Below are 15,749 nucleotides of genomic sequence, written 5' to 3' on the forward strand. Positions count from 1 at the left end.
TATCTGAGGAAGGAGCTAGGGAGTGCAGTTAAGATTTGCCAAACTGACTTCTTGGGTGGCAGGACTGACACGAGTAAAGATTGAGTTGATTAGGATTGTATTCGCTGGAGTTTAAAAGAACGGGGGTGGGGGCGTGGACAGTGAAAATTTTAACAAGACTGTGCACGTTAGATGCAGGAAGGATGTCCTTGATGGTGGGGGGCAGGTGAGTGGTCATAGTTTAAGGATAAGGGGTAAACCTCGTAGGACTGAGATGAGGAGGAAGTTCTTCACCCAGAGAGTGGTAAGCCTATGGAATTCACTGCCACAGAAATAGGCTGAGGCTAAAAATTGTGTGTTTTCAAAAAAAGAGGTAGATATAGCTCTTGTAGCTAAAGGGATCAAAGGAATGGGGTTGGGGGGGTGGTGTGATTAGGGAATGATCAGCCAATGACAGAGCAGTCTGGAGGGGTCAAATGGTCTATTCCTGCTCCAATTTTCTAAGTTTCTATGTCAGGGATAGCTTAAGAAAACCCTGTAAGCAAATCTCATAATAGATTTCTATATCCTGTTTCCCTCTCAAAGACCATCTCAATTCAAAATGAATCACATGAGCCTTGTAGTCAGAAGTACTGATCAACTATCTCCTAAACACCCAACACCACTCAAACTTGGAATTAAAAAGATAGTTTTAAGTGTAACAACTTCCAAAATATGGCACTTCTAGCACTCCCGATATGAGTCCATCCACCATAACCACAGCTGTTCCAGCCATTAGCTACTGGTGTGACTATCTTACACTAAGACAACTTGGGCTCCCTTTTATGGTTAGCAACCAAGTCCTCCAGTCTATTTTACCCAAAATTACACAGGCAGTCCCAAAACGTAACCACCTTAAATAAAGTGTATTTGTATGACCACATTCATTGACATCGACTCCAGGCTTTCGGGCAAGCATTGCAATGTAGTAAGCATTTCATATACAATTTGTTAACAGTATCTAGGCATTGCTGGCAAGGCCTGCATTTATTGCCCAGTCCTAATTTCCCTAGAGTGGCAGTAAGTCAACTTCTTGTATTGATTTATTACATGAGGAGTGGGTATACCCACAGTGCTGTGAGTAAAGGAATACCAAGACTTTAATCCAACAACAGTGAAGGAACATGATTATAGCTCTAAGTCAGGCTAGCGTGGAGCTTGAAAGTGATCTTACAGTTAGTGGTGTTCCCATGCTGTCAAAAGAGTAGTGATGAATTGTTGCAGTGAATCTTGTGCATCAATGCTGCTGAGCACCAACGATGGTGGGAACAAATGTTGATAGATGGTAAACATGCTTTGGGGAGCTAGGAGGTGACTAACATGCTGCGGGATTCCCAGCTTCTGCCTGTTATTGTCACCACAATATTTATAGATTGGTCCATTTTAGTTTCTGATCAATGGCAACCCAGAATGTTGATAGTGGGAGATTCAGCGATAATTTTGCCATTGAATGTCAAGGAACAATGATTGGGTTGTCTCTTGTTGGAGACTGTCATTGCCTAGCGCTTGTATAATGAGAATGTTACTTGCTACTTAGCAGCCAAAGCTTGGAACAGGTCTTGCTACACATGGACACAAGCTGCTTCAATATGTGAGGAGTCATGAATGGTACTGAACACTGCAATTTTTAAAAATATTCATTTGTGGGATGTGAGCATTATTGGCTGACCAGCATTTATTGCCCATCCCTAGTTGAAACGGTGATGTTGAGCTGCCTCCTTGAACCACTGCAGTCTACCTGCTATGGGTTGACCCACAATGCCATTACGGAGGGAATTGCAGGATTTTGACCCAGCAACAGTGAAGGTATGGCATGGTGAGTGGCATGGAGGGGAACTCGAAGGTGTTCCCATATATCTGCTGCTGTTGTCCTTCTGGATGGAAGTGGTTGTGGTCTTGGAAGCTGTTGCCTAAGGATATTTGGTGAATTTCTGCAGAGCATCTTGTAGATAGTACACACTGCTGCTACTGAGCGTCGGTGGTGAAGGGAGTGGATGCATGTGGATGTAGTGCCAATCAAATGCACTTTGTCCTGGATGGCTTCTTGAGTGCTGTTGGAACTGCACTCATCCAGGCAAGTGGTGAGTATTCCATCACACTCCTTCAGCAGACATCCTCACTTCTGACCTAATGATGGAGGAAAAGCTGTTGATGAAGTGGTTAAAGATAAATGGGCCTGGGACACTACCCTTAGGAACTCTTCCAGTGATGTCCTCGGATACATGGCCTGCAACAACCACAATGATCTTTCTTTGTACTATGTATAACTCCAACCACTAGAAACCTTTCTTCAGTTTTGCTGGAGTTCTTCGAAGTCACACTCAGTCAAATGCTCTGATGTCAAGGGCAGTCACTCTCACTTTGTCTCTGGAGTTCAGCTGTCATGTCCACCTTTGACTCAGTTTGGAAGCTGAAATATGGTGCTGGAGAATAGGGAATATGTTGGCGCATGAAATTGAAAATTAGCAGCTGATGACCCTTGAATGCATTGTCTTGAGTTGCTAGATCTGTGAAATCCACTCTATTCAGCACAGTGTTAGTACCACAAAATATGATGGAAATGGGGCTTGGTCTCTACTAGAACTGTGCAGTGGTCATTCTTACCAATCTGGCAAGAAGTGCCAACGAAAGCTAGATTGATGAGCACTAGGTCAAGGCCTTTAGGTCTTTTTGGTTCCCTCACGACTATCGCATTACCAATCTAGCAGCTACAGTACGCAGCTTTAGGACATAGTCTGCATGGTCAGTCATAACACAACCGAGACACTCAGTGATGAATATTGAAGACCCCTTCCTCATCGCTCCCCCATCCCCACCCAACTCCCCCCACAGTGAGTACATTCTGTGCCCTTTTCACTCCCAGTGCGTGCTCTGACTGGTGTCCAACACAGAGTACTGACAGAGCAGCTGAGGTAAGATTGCTAGGTGGTGATCAGTAGGAGATTTAGTTGCCCATGTTTAACTCGATGCTACAGATTTTGTGTGGCTCAAAGTCAGAATAAATGCTCAGGTCTCCGAGGCCAACTCTCTTCCAAATGTATACCATTGTGCTGCAAATTCCAGCCAGTCTATCCTGCCAGTGAAACAGACATACGCAGGAATGGTGATGATGGTGTTTGGGACATTGTAAAGTACGATTCTGAGAGTATGATGATTACAGGCCATTGTTGATCAGTTGTTCGTAAGGAGAAACTTGCAGAAAATTTACAGGGCTAGGTAAGCTATTGCCATTTCCACTTCATATATCAATGCCAATGTTCTGTCTGGTTTGATTTCCTAATATATGTTTTGTGACAATAGAGCCACAATTTGACAAACTGGTTTGCTGGACTATTTCAAAGGACATTTAAGAGTCAACCACTTTTTTATGGATCTGAAGTCAAATGTAGTCACATAAGGGCAGCAGATTTCCTTCCTTATAGAGCAGTGGTGGACTGGATTAGTTTTTGCAACAATTGACAATGGTTGCCACGAGACTAGTGTTTATAGTCATAGAGTCAGAGAGCAATACAGCATGGATACAGGCCCTTCGGCCCAAACTGGCCCATGCTGACCACGGTGCGCAATCAGCTAGTTCCAATTGCCCTCATTTGGGATATTTCCCTCTAAATGTTTCCATTCATTGATCCATTCAAATTTTTTTTTAAATGTTGCTATTATACCTGCCTCAACCACTTTCTGGCAGTCCATTCCGTATGCGCACCACTCTCTGTGTGAAGAAGTTGCCCCTCGGGTCCTTCTTAAATCTTTCCCCTCTGACCTTAAACCTATGCCCTCCAGTTTCCAATTCCCCATCCCTGGGAAAAAGATTACATGCATTCATCCTATCTATGCCCCTCAGGATTTTATACGCCTCAATAAGGTTGCCCCTCAATCTCTCACGTTCCAAGGAATAAAGTCCTATCCTGGCCAACCTCTCCCTGTGACTCAGGCCTACTAGTCCTGGCAACATCCTCATAAATCTTCTTTGCACACTTTCCAGTTCACCTGTGTCTTTCCTGTAACAGGATGACCAAAACTGTACACATTACTCCAAGTGCGACCTCGCCAATGATTTATACAACTGTAACATAACATTTCAACTCCTATACTCAATGCCTCAACTGATAAATGCCTTCTTCACCACCCTGTCCACCTGTGACACCACTTTCAATGAGCTATATACTTATTTAATTCCAGGTTTATTCATTTAAATCAAATACAGCCAACTACTATGTTGGGACTTGAACCCAGGACCCCAGAGCATCTACCTGGCCCTCTGGATTTGTATTCTAGTGACACTAACATTACGTTATCGTTTTCTCTAAACAGCATACCCACAAGTGCTCTTTTTGCAGCAGAACTGATGTGCAACTTCTCTGGTGAGCAGGAAGCTGTACTATCTCATTTTGCAATATTTCCTTCTCTCTTGTCACTGACACATGATGGGAGGCAGTACAGCCAAATGGAATGGGGAAGACATCGATCTCCAACAGTGCAACACCTTCATAGTTCCATATTTGAGTGTCATCCTAGATTGCTGCATAGAAATAAAGTAAAATACTGCTCGTGCTAGAAACCTGAAAAAAAAAAACAGTAAGTGCTGGAAATACTCAGCAGTAAGAACTGAAAGGTCACCAATGCCCTGAAGCACCAACTTCTATTTCTCAACATGGACTTTGCCTGAATTGCTGAGTATTTCCAGCATTTTAAATTCTTAAAAATAATTTATCTGGATGAGTGCAGATGCAACAGCTCAACAGAACCCAAGGCAAAAGGATTTGTTTGTTCTGTGCCCTATCCACTACACCCAAAATCAATGACCTCTAGTAGTGGAGTGGTGTCCCTGCAGTATCTATGATCTACAATGTTCACTGCAGTAACTCACCAAAATTAATTAGACAGGATTGCCCTTCCATGAAACCTTTATCTCTAAAAAGCAAGAGAAGTAATGCCATGGAAGCACTATCCAGGTTTAAGATACATAGCATAATTCCTTCAACAGAGCAGGGCAAGAATTCTGCAATTCCCTGTCTAACACAATGATGAGCTGTCATCTCAACCAAAGCACTGCCAGGATTCATTCAGACGGACTAACACTGTGTCCTCAGGGAAACTTATGGACGAGCAATAAATGCCAGCCCTGCCACCACAACTCCACCCAAATGCAAGGAACAGAGAAAGAAAGACACAAACACATGTTCACTAGTAAATGGCCTATCTTCGTGAATGCACATTTCAGAGAAAGAGCCTGACCAAAACCCAGCATGCCCAGCTATCCAGGAGTATCCCTTCTCAGCTGAATTTTCAAAGTTTGTTTAAAGACCAGAGGCAGCAAATTTTCAACTCAGAACACCACATCTTTCACTCACTGGTATTTCTGTGCTTTTGTATTTGAAAAAGCCTCCAACAGAGATGATAATTAATAAAAGCTTATTTAATTTAACACATAGCTTCCCTGGTGAAGGAAATTTCCTGAGCCAGCCTGCTACATGATTAAAGTGTTAACTGGTGCACAATACAGAGTCTTGATGAGGTGCATTGAATGCAGAGGTCAGAGCCAATTATAGAATTAGAAAGCACACAATCTGGACTATTGTGACCATGCTGGGATTTTGAAAGCTATTTGATTACTCCTACGCTCACGTTTCTTTCCCCATAGGCCTGCAACTTCTTTTTCCCGTGAATGTATTTATCTGATTCCCTTTTTGAAAGTTTCCCCGTCCGTTTTAGAATGAGTATCTCAGATCATAGTGACATACTGAGTAAATAAGTCTCAGTCCTCTCTGCTACTTTGTCTTCTGTTTATTAATCCTTCTGCCTATGGAAAAAGAAATAAGATATCTATGGGCTGGTCAGGTAGTAAATGGAATTCAATTCAGAGAAGTAGCAGATAATATACTTGTGGAAGACAAACAAGGCAAAGGATCACAAAACAAATGGTGTGATTCTGAAAAATTGTAAATGAACATAAGGATCTTGGGATGTATGTCCTTAGATCTTGAAAGGGGTAGGACAGGCAGTCTAGGTGGTTAAAAAAGCATACAATATACCTTCCTTCATTAGCCAAGGCAGAGATTAAAACAGGAGGTTACATTGGAATTGTATCGAACACTCGTCAGATAACGTCCAAAGTGTTGCACGGAATTCTGACTCCTACACTATATGAAGAAAACATCACATTGGAGAGGATGCATGTACAAGTTTGGAGTCGCTGTTGTCAGGATTGGAGAATTTTAGTAATAAAGGAAGAATCAGATAAGCTATGGTTGTATTCTTTGAAATGGAGATGGTTGAGGGAGATTTGCTCAAGTTTATAGAAATGATTAAGTAGCCTAGACAATGTGGACGGGAAGGATGTATTACCTTTTGCAGACAGGTCAAAATCAGAGGCATAGATTTAAAGTAGAGGGGAATAGAGATTTTCTTTGCTCACCCAGAGGACCGTGGAGACCTGGATATCACTGCCTGTAAAAAGCACATTTCCTCATCTGAAACACTCATCACATGGGCAGAGAGATGGCAGATGGAGTTTAATCTGGAAAAATGTGAGGTAATGCATTTTGGAAGGTCTAATCCAGATGGAAAATATACAGTAAATGGCAGAACCCTTAAGAGTACTGATAGGCAGAGGGATCTGGGTGTACAGGTACACAGGTCACTGAAAGTGGCAACGCAGGTGGAGAAGGTAGTCAACAAGGCATACGGCATGCTTGCCTTCATCAGCTGGGGCACTGAGTTTAAAAATTGGCAGGTAATGTTGCAGCTTTATAGAGCCTTAGTTAGGCCGCATTTGGAATATTGTGTTCAATTCTGGTCACCACACTACCAAAGGATGTGGTGGCTTTGGAGAGGGTACAGAAAAGATTTACCAGGACGTTGCCTGGTATGGAGGGCATTAGCTATGAGGAGAGGTTGGAGAAACTTGGTTTGTGCTCACTGGAACAACAGAGGTTGAGGGGGGGCCTGATAAAGGTCTGAAAGGTTATGAAGGGCATTGACAGGCTGGACATTCAGAAGCTTTTTCCCAGGGTGGAACAGTCAGTTACCAGGGGCCATAGGTTTAAGGTGCGAGGGGCAAGGTTTAAAGGTGATGCACGAAGCAAGTTTTTTGCACAGAGGGCGGCGGGTGCCTGGAACTCGCTGCCGGGGGAGGTAGTGGAAGCAGATACTATAGTGACTTTTACTGGGCGTCTTGACAAATACATGAATAGGATGGAAATAGAAGGATATGGTCCCTGGAAGGGTAGGGGGTTTTAGTTGTGATGGACAGCATGTCGGTGCAGGCTTGGAGGGCCGAAGAGCCTGTTCCTGTATTGTAACTTTCTTTGTTCTTAAAAAGTACTTGTATTTTGCACTATAATTCTGTAAACTATATGGCTACAGATGAAAAGCTGTAAAGTTTTTAATTAGGTAACTAGTTCTTTCTCAGCTTGCAAAATGGGCCAAGTGGCCTCCTTTTGCGCTGTAAATTTCTGTAATCATATAGAACCTTGAGCAGCACAACGTGGAGACATGTTTTACTGCACACTTTCAAGGATTGTTGAGTACCAGTGAGACACATATAATTAAGGAAGGAGGTGTTGAGAACCAGACCAAAATGCATGCTGTTCTGGAGCGTACTCACACAAGGAGGGCTGTGCACTGGGCATTGCAGCTATTGGCTGGGAGTTTTGCAGGTTTCTATTAGACGGATACCTTCTGTAATGCTTCCAGCAGAAAACCACAAAAAACATACGCACATGGTTTGAGAGAAGGGCCCCAAGGGGTTTTAACCAAGAATGGGTTGTGAGAATTGGCAAGTGAGAATTTTAATACAGCCTGCAATCAACATAGAATAGAAAACTGATAAGTTTCCAAACTAATGTTATGGATGAGATCAGGCCCCCTCAAAATGTTTTAAGAAAGTAGCCTACATCCTAACTTTATTTATTTTAAAGGCAAATACAAAGTGTCTGTTCTAGATGTAATGCGACTGGTCAAACTATTACTAATTAACTGTTCCAACGTAGTAACATCCCCCATGAACACAACCCTTGGCAAAAAGGCAAAATCAGACAGATATTGTCACATGCAGTTTTCCAATTCAGGGAGAAAAAAAACCATCAAGAGAAAGTTCAGAGAGAGTAGCAGTTAGGAGACGTTCACTGAAGTTTCCAACTCTGCTGAGATCCCAATAACTTCTGCTTAAAGCTAAATCTCAAAACACAGAAATCCTGATCTGTGAGAGCTGGCCACACCCATTCAGGCTATTTTAAAAAAACTCAGGGCCTCCCAAGCTGTTTACTCTCATGGTTCTGGTGGATGGCTCTGCGCCTCCACCTCACAACGTCTCTTCAAACAAAACCAGGACAAAATAACTTCTTGAAGTGACAGCATCATCACACTGAAGTACACAATAATTTCATCTGCGTACAACACAAAAGGAATTACTGGCAAATGGGAGGCTTTAAAAAGTGTGATATCGAGAGTCCAGGGACAGCATGTCTCTGTTAGGGTGAAGGGAAAAGCTGGCAGGTTTAAGGATCCTGGCTGACGAGAGATTTTGAGGGTCAACACAGTGTGGAGCTGGAGAATGCAGAGGTCAGGCAGCATCAAAGGAACAGGAAAGTCAAAATTTCGGGTCTAGACCCTTCATCAGAACTCAAGCCTGGTGAAGGGTTCCAACCCGAAACGTTGACTTTCTGGTTCCTTTGTTGCTGCCTGACCTGCTGCGTTTCTCCAGCTCCACACTGTGTTGAGTCTGACTCCAGCATCTGCTGTTATTTGCTATCTCTGAGGGATACTGAGGCTCTGGTCAGGAAAAAGAAGGCAGCAACACTGGGTTTAAGCTACCAGGCTGAAGTGAATCCCTAGATGACTATGAAAAGTGTAGGAGCACACTTAAGAGGGTAATCGGAAGAGCGAATAGAGGGTACGAGATGGATCTGGCAGATAAGGTTAAAGATAATCCCAGAGGTTCCATAGCTATATCAAGACTAAAAGGGTGGCTAGGGAGAGAATAGAATCCCTTAAAGATCAGCACGGCCATCTATATGTGGAACCACAGGAGATGGGGGAGATTTTTAATGAATATTTCTCCTCAATGTTTACTGGGGAGAGAATCATGGATGCTAAGGAAATAAGGGAAACAAGTGGGGACGTTTTGGACTGCATACATATTACCAGACAGGAGGTATTTGCAGCCTTAAAGCACATTAAGGTGGACAAATCGCCTGAGCCTGATCAAGTCCATCCTCGGATGTTGTAGAAGGCTAGGGAAGAAAATGCAGAGGCCCTTGCAGAGATTTTTGCTTCATCTTTGACCACTGGTGAAATTCCAGAAGACTGGAAGGCGGCTAATGTTGTTCCATTGTTTAAGTAGCAAAGACAAGCCAGAGAACTATGGGCCAGTGAGCCTGACATCAGTGGTAGGCAAGTTATTGGACAGGATACTCGGAAACAGGATCAACCAACATTTGAATAGTAAAGGTCTGATTAGGGATAGTCAGCATGGATTTGTGCTGACAAATCATGTCTGACAAATCTTTTAGAGTTTTCTGAAGAGGTAACCAAGAGGATAGGTGAGGGTAGGGTAGTGGATGTTGTCCATTTGGACTTTAGTAAGGCCTTTGACTAGGTCCCGCAAGGCAGGCTAGTCGTGAAGGTTAGGTCGCATGGAATCCAGGGAGAGCTAGCTAATTGGATTCAAAATTGGCTCGATGGTAGGAAGCAGAGGGTGATGGTTGAAGGTTGTTTCTTGCATTGCAGGCCTGTGACTAGTGGTATGCCACATGGGTTGGTGCTGGGACCTTTGTTATTTGTTATTTACATAAATGAATTGGATGTGAATGTACAAGGCATGATTAGTAAGTTTGTGGATGATTCAAAATTAGGAGGTATTGTTGATAGCAAGCAAGGTTATCAAAAATTACAGAGGGAGCTTGATCAGATGGGGAAGTGGGCTGAGGGTTGGAAAATGCAATTCAGTACAGGTAAGTGTGAGGTGTTGCACTTTGCAAAGTCAAACCAAGGTAGGGCACATACAGCAAATGGTAAGGTCCCGAGGAATGCTGTGGAACAGAGTGACCTAGGAGTACAAATAAATTGTCACAGGTAGACAGGATGGTGAAGAAGGCATTTAGCATGCTGACCTTCATCAGTCGAGGCATTGAGTATAGGAGTTACGTTACAGTTGTAGAAGACATTGGTGAGGCCACACTTGGAGTATTGTGTACAGTTTTTGTCACCCTGTTATAGGAAAGACATAGTTAAACTGGAAAGTGTGCAAAGAAGATTTACGAGGATGTTGTCAGGACTAGTAGGCATGGGTTATAGGGAGTGGTTGGCCAGGATAGGACTTTATTCCTTGGAACATAGGAGAATGATGGGTGACCTCATTGAGGTATATAAAATCATGATGGACATACATAGTATGAACGCACATAGTCTTTTTCCCAGGGATGGGGAATTGAAAACTAGCAGGCATAGGTTTGAGGTGAGAAGGGAAAGCCTTAAGAAGGACCTGAGGGGCAATTTCTTCATACAGAGAGTGGTGTGTATATGGAATGGGCAGCTAGAGAAAGTGGTTGAGGCAGGTACAATAGCAACATTTCAAAAAAACATTTGGAGAGGTACTTGGATGGGAAGGGTTTAGAGGAATATGGACAAAATGTGGGCATCTGGAACTAGCTGAGTGGGCACCATAGTCAGCATGGACCAGTTTAGGCCGAAGGGCCTGTTTCCATGCTGTATCACTCTATAACACCCTAAAAGATTCTGTGATGCCTACCTACAGGACTCAGAAAGACCAAAGCTTGAAGGCATTTCCACTTTCCAGACATCAGCTAATTGACAAAGAAAAGTCTTTCATGTATCTTTTGTGACTGAACCAATGGAAATAGCAAGTGTTCCAAAGTTGTGTAGAATATCCATGAAATTGGAAGGCAGGAAGTTAGAATTTGTTTGTTAAAATAATAGTGGGGAAAAGCAGTACATGGTCTCTTTAGAAGACTGTGGTTTGTCTGTGCTTGTAAGTTTGCACAGAGAGCCCCATATTGAAACAAACATTTCAAAAAAGCCTTACAGTTGGCAGGCAAAACAACAATTTTGTTTTAACAAGGTGTAGAGCTGGATGAACACAGCAGGCCAAGCAGCATCAGGGGGGCAGGAAGGCTGACGTTTCGGCCCTAGACAATTTTGTTTTGATGTTTTGTATCAAGCTGAACTCAGCCAATGAATTTAAACCAAACACTCAGTGACTGAAAGCCAACTGCATTTACAATTGATAGCTTTGACAACCTGAAACCAATCATATTACAAGAAATTGATGTGTCATAGGGGGTATATAAAAAGGGGGCTTTAGAAAATCAGGGTGAGAATCAACTGCCATCTGAAGCGAAAGCAAATCCGCTATCTGAGAAATAAACCTAGCTCGCACACAAAAATCATTAAGGTCTCAAAAAAAAAGCACCAAAGGTATCGCAGCACTTCTAGCTAAGCGATCTCACAGAGAAAAAAATATCGAGTAAAAATCCCTGACAGCAACTTCAGCAAAAGAAAGGCTGGGGAGACAGTGGAGAAGGCAAAGCATTCCGGAAGACACATTCGATGTGATCTATGAGAGACTAAGTTTTAATTTACAGGTAGTTCTGCTAATAACGTGCGTTTCATTAATACGAATTGGCTGTAACGCTATTGATGATTAGTGGATGCTGTTTAGATAATGCAAACTTTCTGCTGTACAGGTATAGCAATTTTCTATAAGATCTCCCTATAACGCAATTTTGAACAGCGATTTTCAAGAGCGTGAGGTCGCACAGGAACGCAACTATCGCATTATAGGAGAACTACCTGAATTGTTTTCGTATTACTTGGATTTATGTAAGTGGGACGTGTATTTGTTGGAACAGCATAAGATTAGAAAATAGGCAGGAGTTAGAGGGGAATTGTTCAGTTGGTTAATAGTTCTGTTAATTTATTCACTGTTAGGGTGAAATAAATAAATTGTTACTTGTTCCTTATAAAGTGAGTATCAGGGATTCCTTTAATTTAACTACAATTTTAACAGATTACGAGGAGTAAGACAAGCTTCTCTGGGTGTTTCGGGTTTAATTTGTAGAAGGGAACCTCTACTCCTGCCATAGCAGTTTGGGGCTGGTGCTTCGGATGAATTATCCGAAGGGTTCAACCTTCCCCTTTTCCATAAGGCAAGTGAAGTTTGTGAGGAATTTTCACCAATGCAGGTTTAGGCACCTGAACAAGTGACTGCAGAGGGAACTGGACAAACATTAAGGGATATAAATGGTGACCTGCTGAAGGCACAGGTCCTAAATTGCACAATGCTGACAAGGATCTGTTGCAACTGTAAATTAAGAAATATGAGTAAGAGCAGAAGGTGCATTGAGCCTGCCGCAACCATATAATACAATTATGGGTGATTTTGAGGTTCAATCCCACTTTCCCGCCAGCTGCCCATATCTCTTGAACCCCTGAGGGAGCAAAACTCTGTCCATTTCAGTCTTAAATACATACAAGGATGGACTCTATCATGAGTGCAGAATTCCAATCATACAAAACCCTTTAGGGAAATTGGTTTCTCCCATCTCCGATCTAAATGATTACACACTTATCCTGAGAATGTGCACATGGCTTCTAGCTTCCCCAATCAGAGGAATCAACCTCAGTATCTACCCCGTCAAGTCCCTTCAGAAGTTTGAATGTTTCAATGAAATCATTTCTGATTCTTTTAAATCCCAGAGAAGAAAGACCCAAATAACTAATCATAGTGCAACCCACTTACCAAAGGAACCAATCTTATGAACCTTGACTGTATTGCGTCTAATGCAAGTATAATCTTCCTTAAATATGGAGATTCAAACTGCACACAACATTCTCAGTGTGGTTTCACAAAAATTCACAAAATTGGAGCAAGGCTACTTTATGTCTGTACTCCAATCTCCTTGCAATTGAGGTCAATTACTTTCTGTACCTTCATGCTAACTTTCTGTGGTCCTTGGGCAAGTATGCCAAGTCCCTCTGACCATCAACACTTACAAGATCCACACCTTTCAAATTATATCCTGCTTATCTATTCTTATGGGCAATGCCAATAACCTCACACTTTGCCATCATGTTACGGTATCTGGTACCCACAGAATTAACCTGCTTCTATCTCTTGGCATCCTCGTTGTTTCCTCATCACAGTTTACATTCCCATCTAGATTTATATCATTAGCAAACTTAGATGCATTGCTCTCTGTCTTTTGCCAAATCCATTAAAATAGATTGTAAATAGTTAAGGCCCCAGGAATGTTCCTTATGACTGTCCACTGGTCGTAATCTGTCAGGTTGAAATGTTTTTTTTCTCCTGACTCTCTGCTTTCTGTGTATTAACCAATCCTCTATCCATGTAAGTACACTGTAGCTTATTGCAGCATCTCATTTACATCACAAGTACCCAAGATGACACCATTAAAAGGCAGCCATTGTAAAAACTTTTCACTGTACTCCTATGCTTCTGTACTGTATTCTATTCTATTCCTGTCCTGCATCAGTTGTGATCCACAACTGTTCTGCACCTCTCGTTCAGAGAACTTATCATTGTATTTTGTAGGACCATATACTGCCCTTGGCCCTGTGATTAAGAGCATGCACTTTGGCATTCTATCCTTGTATGCATAAATTTATTACATATTAAAATTTTCCTTCCTTGTATTTGCTTTTTTTCCAAAAAGGAACACATGTTTCAAGCTTTTAATCCTCCCATTCCATTCTGGTAAAATTGAACCAGAAAATACTGGAAATGCTCTTATCTGCTGTTACTGATCCTATTCTCTCCAATGCCTTTAGCACCATTGACTATCGCATCATCCTCCAATGTTAGGAAACATTTGGACTAGAGTTTCACAGATGGCATTGGGTTCTGGTAAAATGTCCATTTAAAATCTTAGAACAATTGATTTTTATGAACCAAGTTATTGTGGAATTTGGATCAAAGACAGGTATCTTGAGCTGGGTCAAAGATCAGTCAGAATCTTCCTGAATGGGTGAACAGACCCCAGAGCCAAATCGCTATGTGGTTCCAATCTTCCAGCATTTTATCTCCCAACATTTGCCAGAAAATCCCATGTCTATATTCTCCACTCCTTATCTACTACCAACAGACGAGCCAATGCTTTCCTTGAGAGTAGAATCATTAATATCAACGGCACCCTCTTTCAGCTCCAGCAAAAATGTTTGTGCCTCAGCTTCTAATTTAATTCATTTTCCTGCTTGCCACATGCATAGTTTGTCCAGTTTAAATTCAATCATTCCACTCAGTTATATTCCAATGAAAGAGAAAAATTCTAAGGGATGCACTCATCAATTATGGTTAACTAAAAATATTTAAAGATACTATCAAACCTCAAAAAGAAGCATATGTTTAGGCAAAGATATGAAGGAGACAAAAATTAGAGTACAAGAGAAAACTAGCTAGAAATATAAAATCAGATAGCAAAAGTTTTTATAAATATTTAAAAAGAAATGTTAATCTGCCAAATTAATATCGGAAAATAAGGAGATGACAGATGAATTGAACAGGTATTTTGCATTGATTTTCATACAGGATATAAATAACATCCCAGAAATAGCTGCAAATCAGGAAATGGAAGGGAAGCTTGAACTAAAGATAATTACAGCTACCACAGAAGCAATATAAAATAAATTGTTGGAGTTACAGGCTGACAAGTCGCAGGTTCTGATGAACTTCATCCTACAGTCTTTCTAGTATTTTACTGGCTAGTAAAATAGTTGATACATCGGTTTTAATTTTCCAAAAGTCCCTTGATTTGGGGAAGTTTCCATTAGATTGGAAAATAGCTAATGTAACATATTTATTCAAAAAGGGAGAAAGAAAATCAGGCAATTGCATGCTAGTTAGCTTAACCCTTGTCATAGGAAAGGTATGAGAAGCTATTAAGTCGTATTGTAGGATACATAAATAATTTCAACATAAAAATGTGGAATCAACATGGTTGTGTGAAAGGAAATCATATTTAACCAACCTATTAGAGTGCTTTGAAGAAGCTGGAAATAAAAGGGAACTGATGGCTGTCCCATATTTGGATTTCCAGAAGGCATTTGATAAGGTAGAACACAGAGCAGTACAGCACAAGAACGGGTCCTTCAGCCCACAATGTTGCACCGAACAGGATGTCAAATTAAACTAATCCTTTCTCCCTATCCTTGGTCCATTTCCCTCCATTCCTTACATATTTCTGTGATGATCTAAAAGTCCCTTAAACGTCCCTATTTTATCTGCCTCCACCACCAACCCTGGAAATGTGTAGCAGATCCCTACCACTCTGTGCAAAAATTTTGCCCATCACATTAAATGCATGCCCCATACTACTAGACATTTCAACTCTGGGAATAAGATTCTAACCTCTGAAAATCACTGCCTGATCACCCTCCCTGCTTCGCAAAACAAAGAACTTTGGATGCTGGAGATCTGAAACATAAAAACAGAAAGTGATGAAGAAATTCAGCAAGTCTGGCAGCATGTGACCTACCAATACATCTCATAATTTTGTAGACTTCTATCAAGTCTCTCCTCAGCCTTCACTGCTCCGGAGAAAACAACCTGAATTTTTCTAGCCTCTCCTTATAGGTCACACCCTCTAATCCAGGCATCATCCTGCATCCTCTCTAAAGCCTCCACATCCTTCCTGTAATGTGGCGATCACAATTGAATGTAATACTCTCATGTGTAGCTAACCAAAGTCTTATAA

The 15,749-nt window shown here is 41.7% G+C and overlaps 1 protein-coding gene across 3 annotated transcripts in view; it reads right to left on the reverse strand.

Annotated features, from left to right (window-relative positions):
• The window catches only part of supt7l (SPT7 like, STAGA complex subunit gamma), a 37,684-nt gene that overhangs the window by 20,721 nt on the left and 1,214 nt on the right, over positions 1-15,749 (reverse strand). The window contains exon 2 of one of the 3 annotated variants that reach the window (XM_048597272.1): positions 15,404-15,469. The exons of the other annotated variants lie outside the window; for them this stretch is intronic. The gene's annotated coding sequence lies outside the window, so the exon portion shown is untranslated. The remainder of the gene's footprint in view (positions 1-15,403; positions 15,470-15,749) is intronic. 3 annotated transcript variants of the gene reach the window in all.

Source organism: Rhincodon typus, chromosome 5 (genome assembly GCF_021869965.1).
Source record: "Rhincodon typus isolate 14 chromosome 5, sRhiTyp1.1, whole genome shotgun sequence".
NCBI classification, from domain to species: domain Eukaryota; kingdom Metazoa; phylum Chordata; class Chondrichthyes; order Orectolobiformes; family Rhincodontidae; genus Rhincodon; species Rhincodon typus.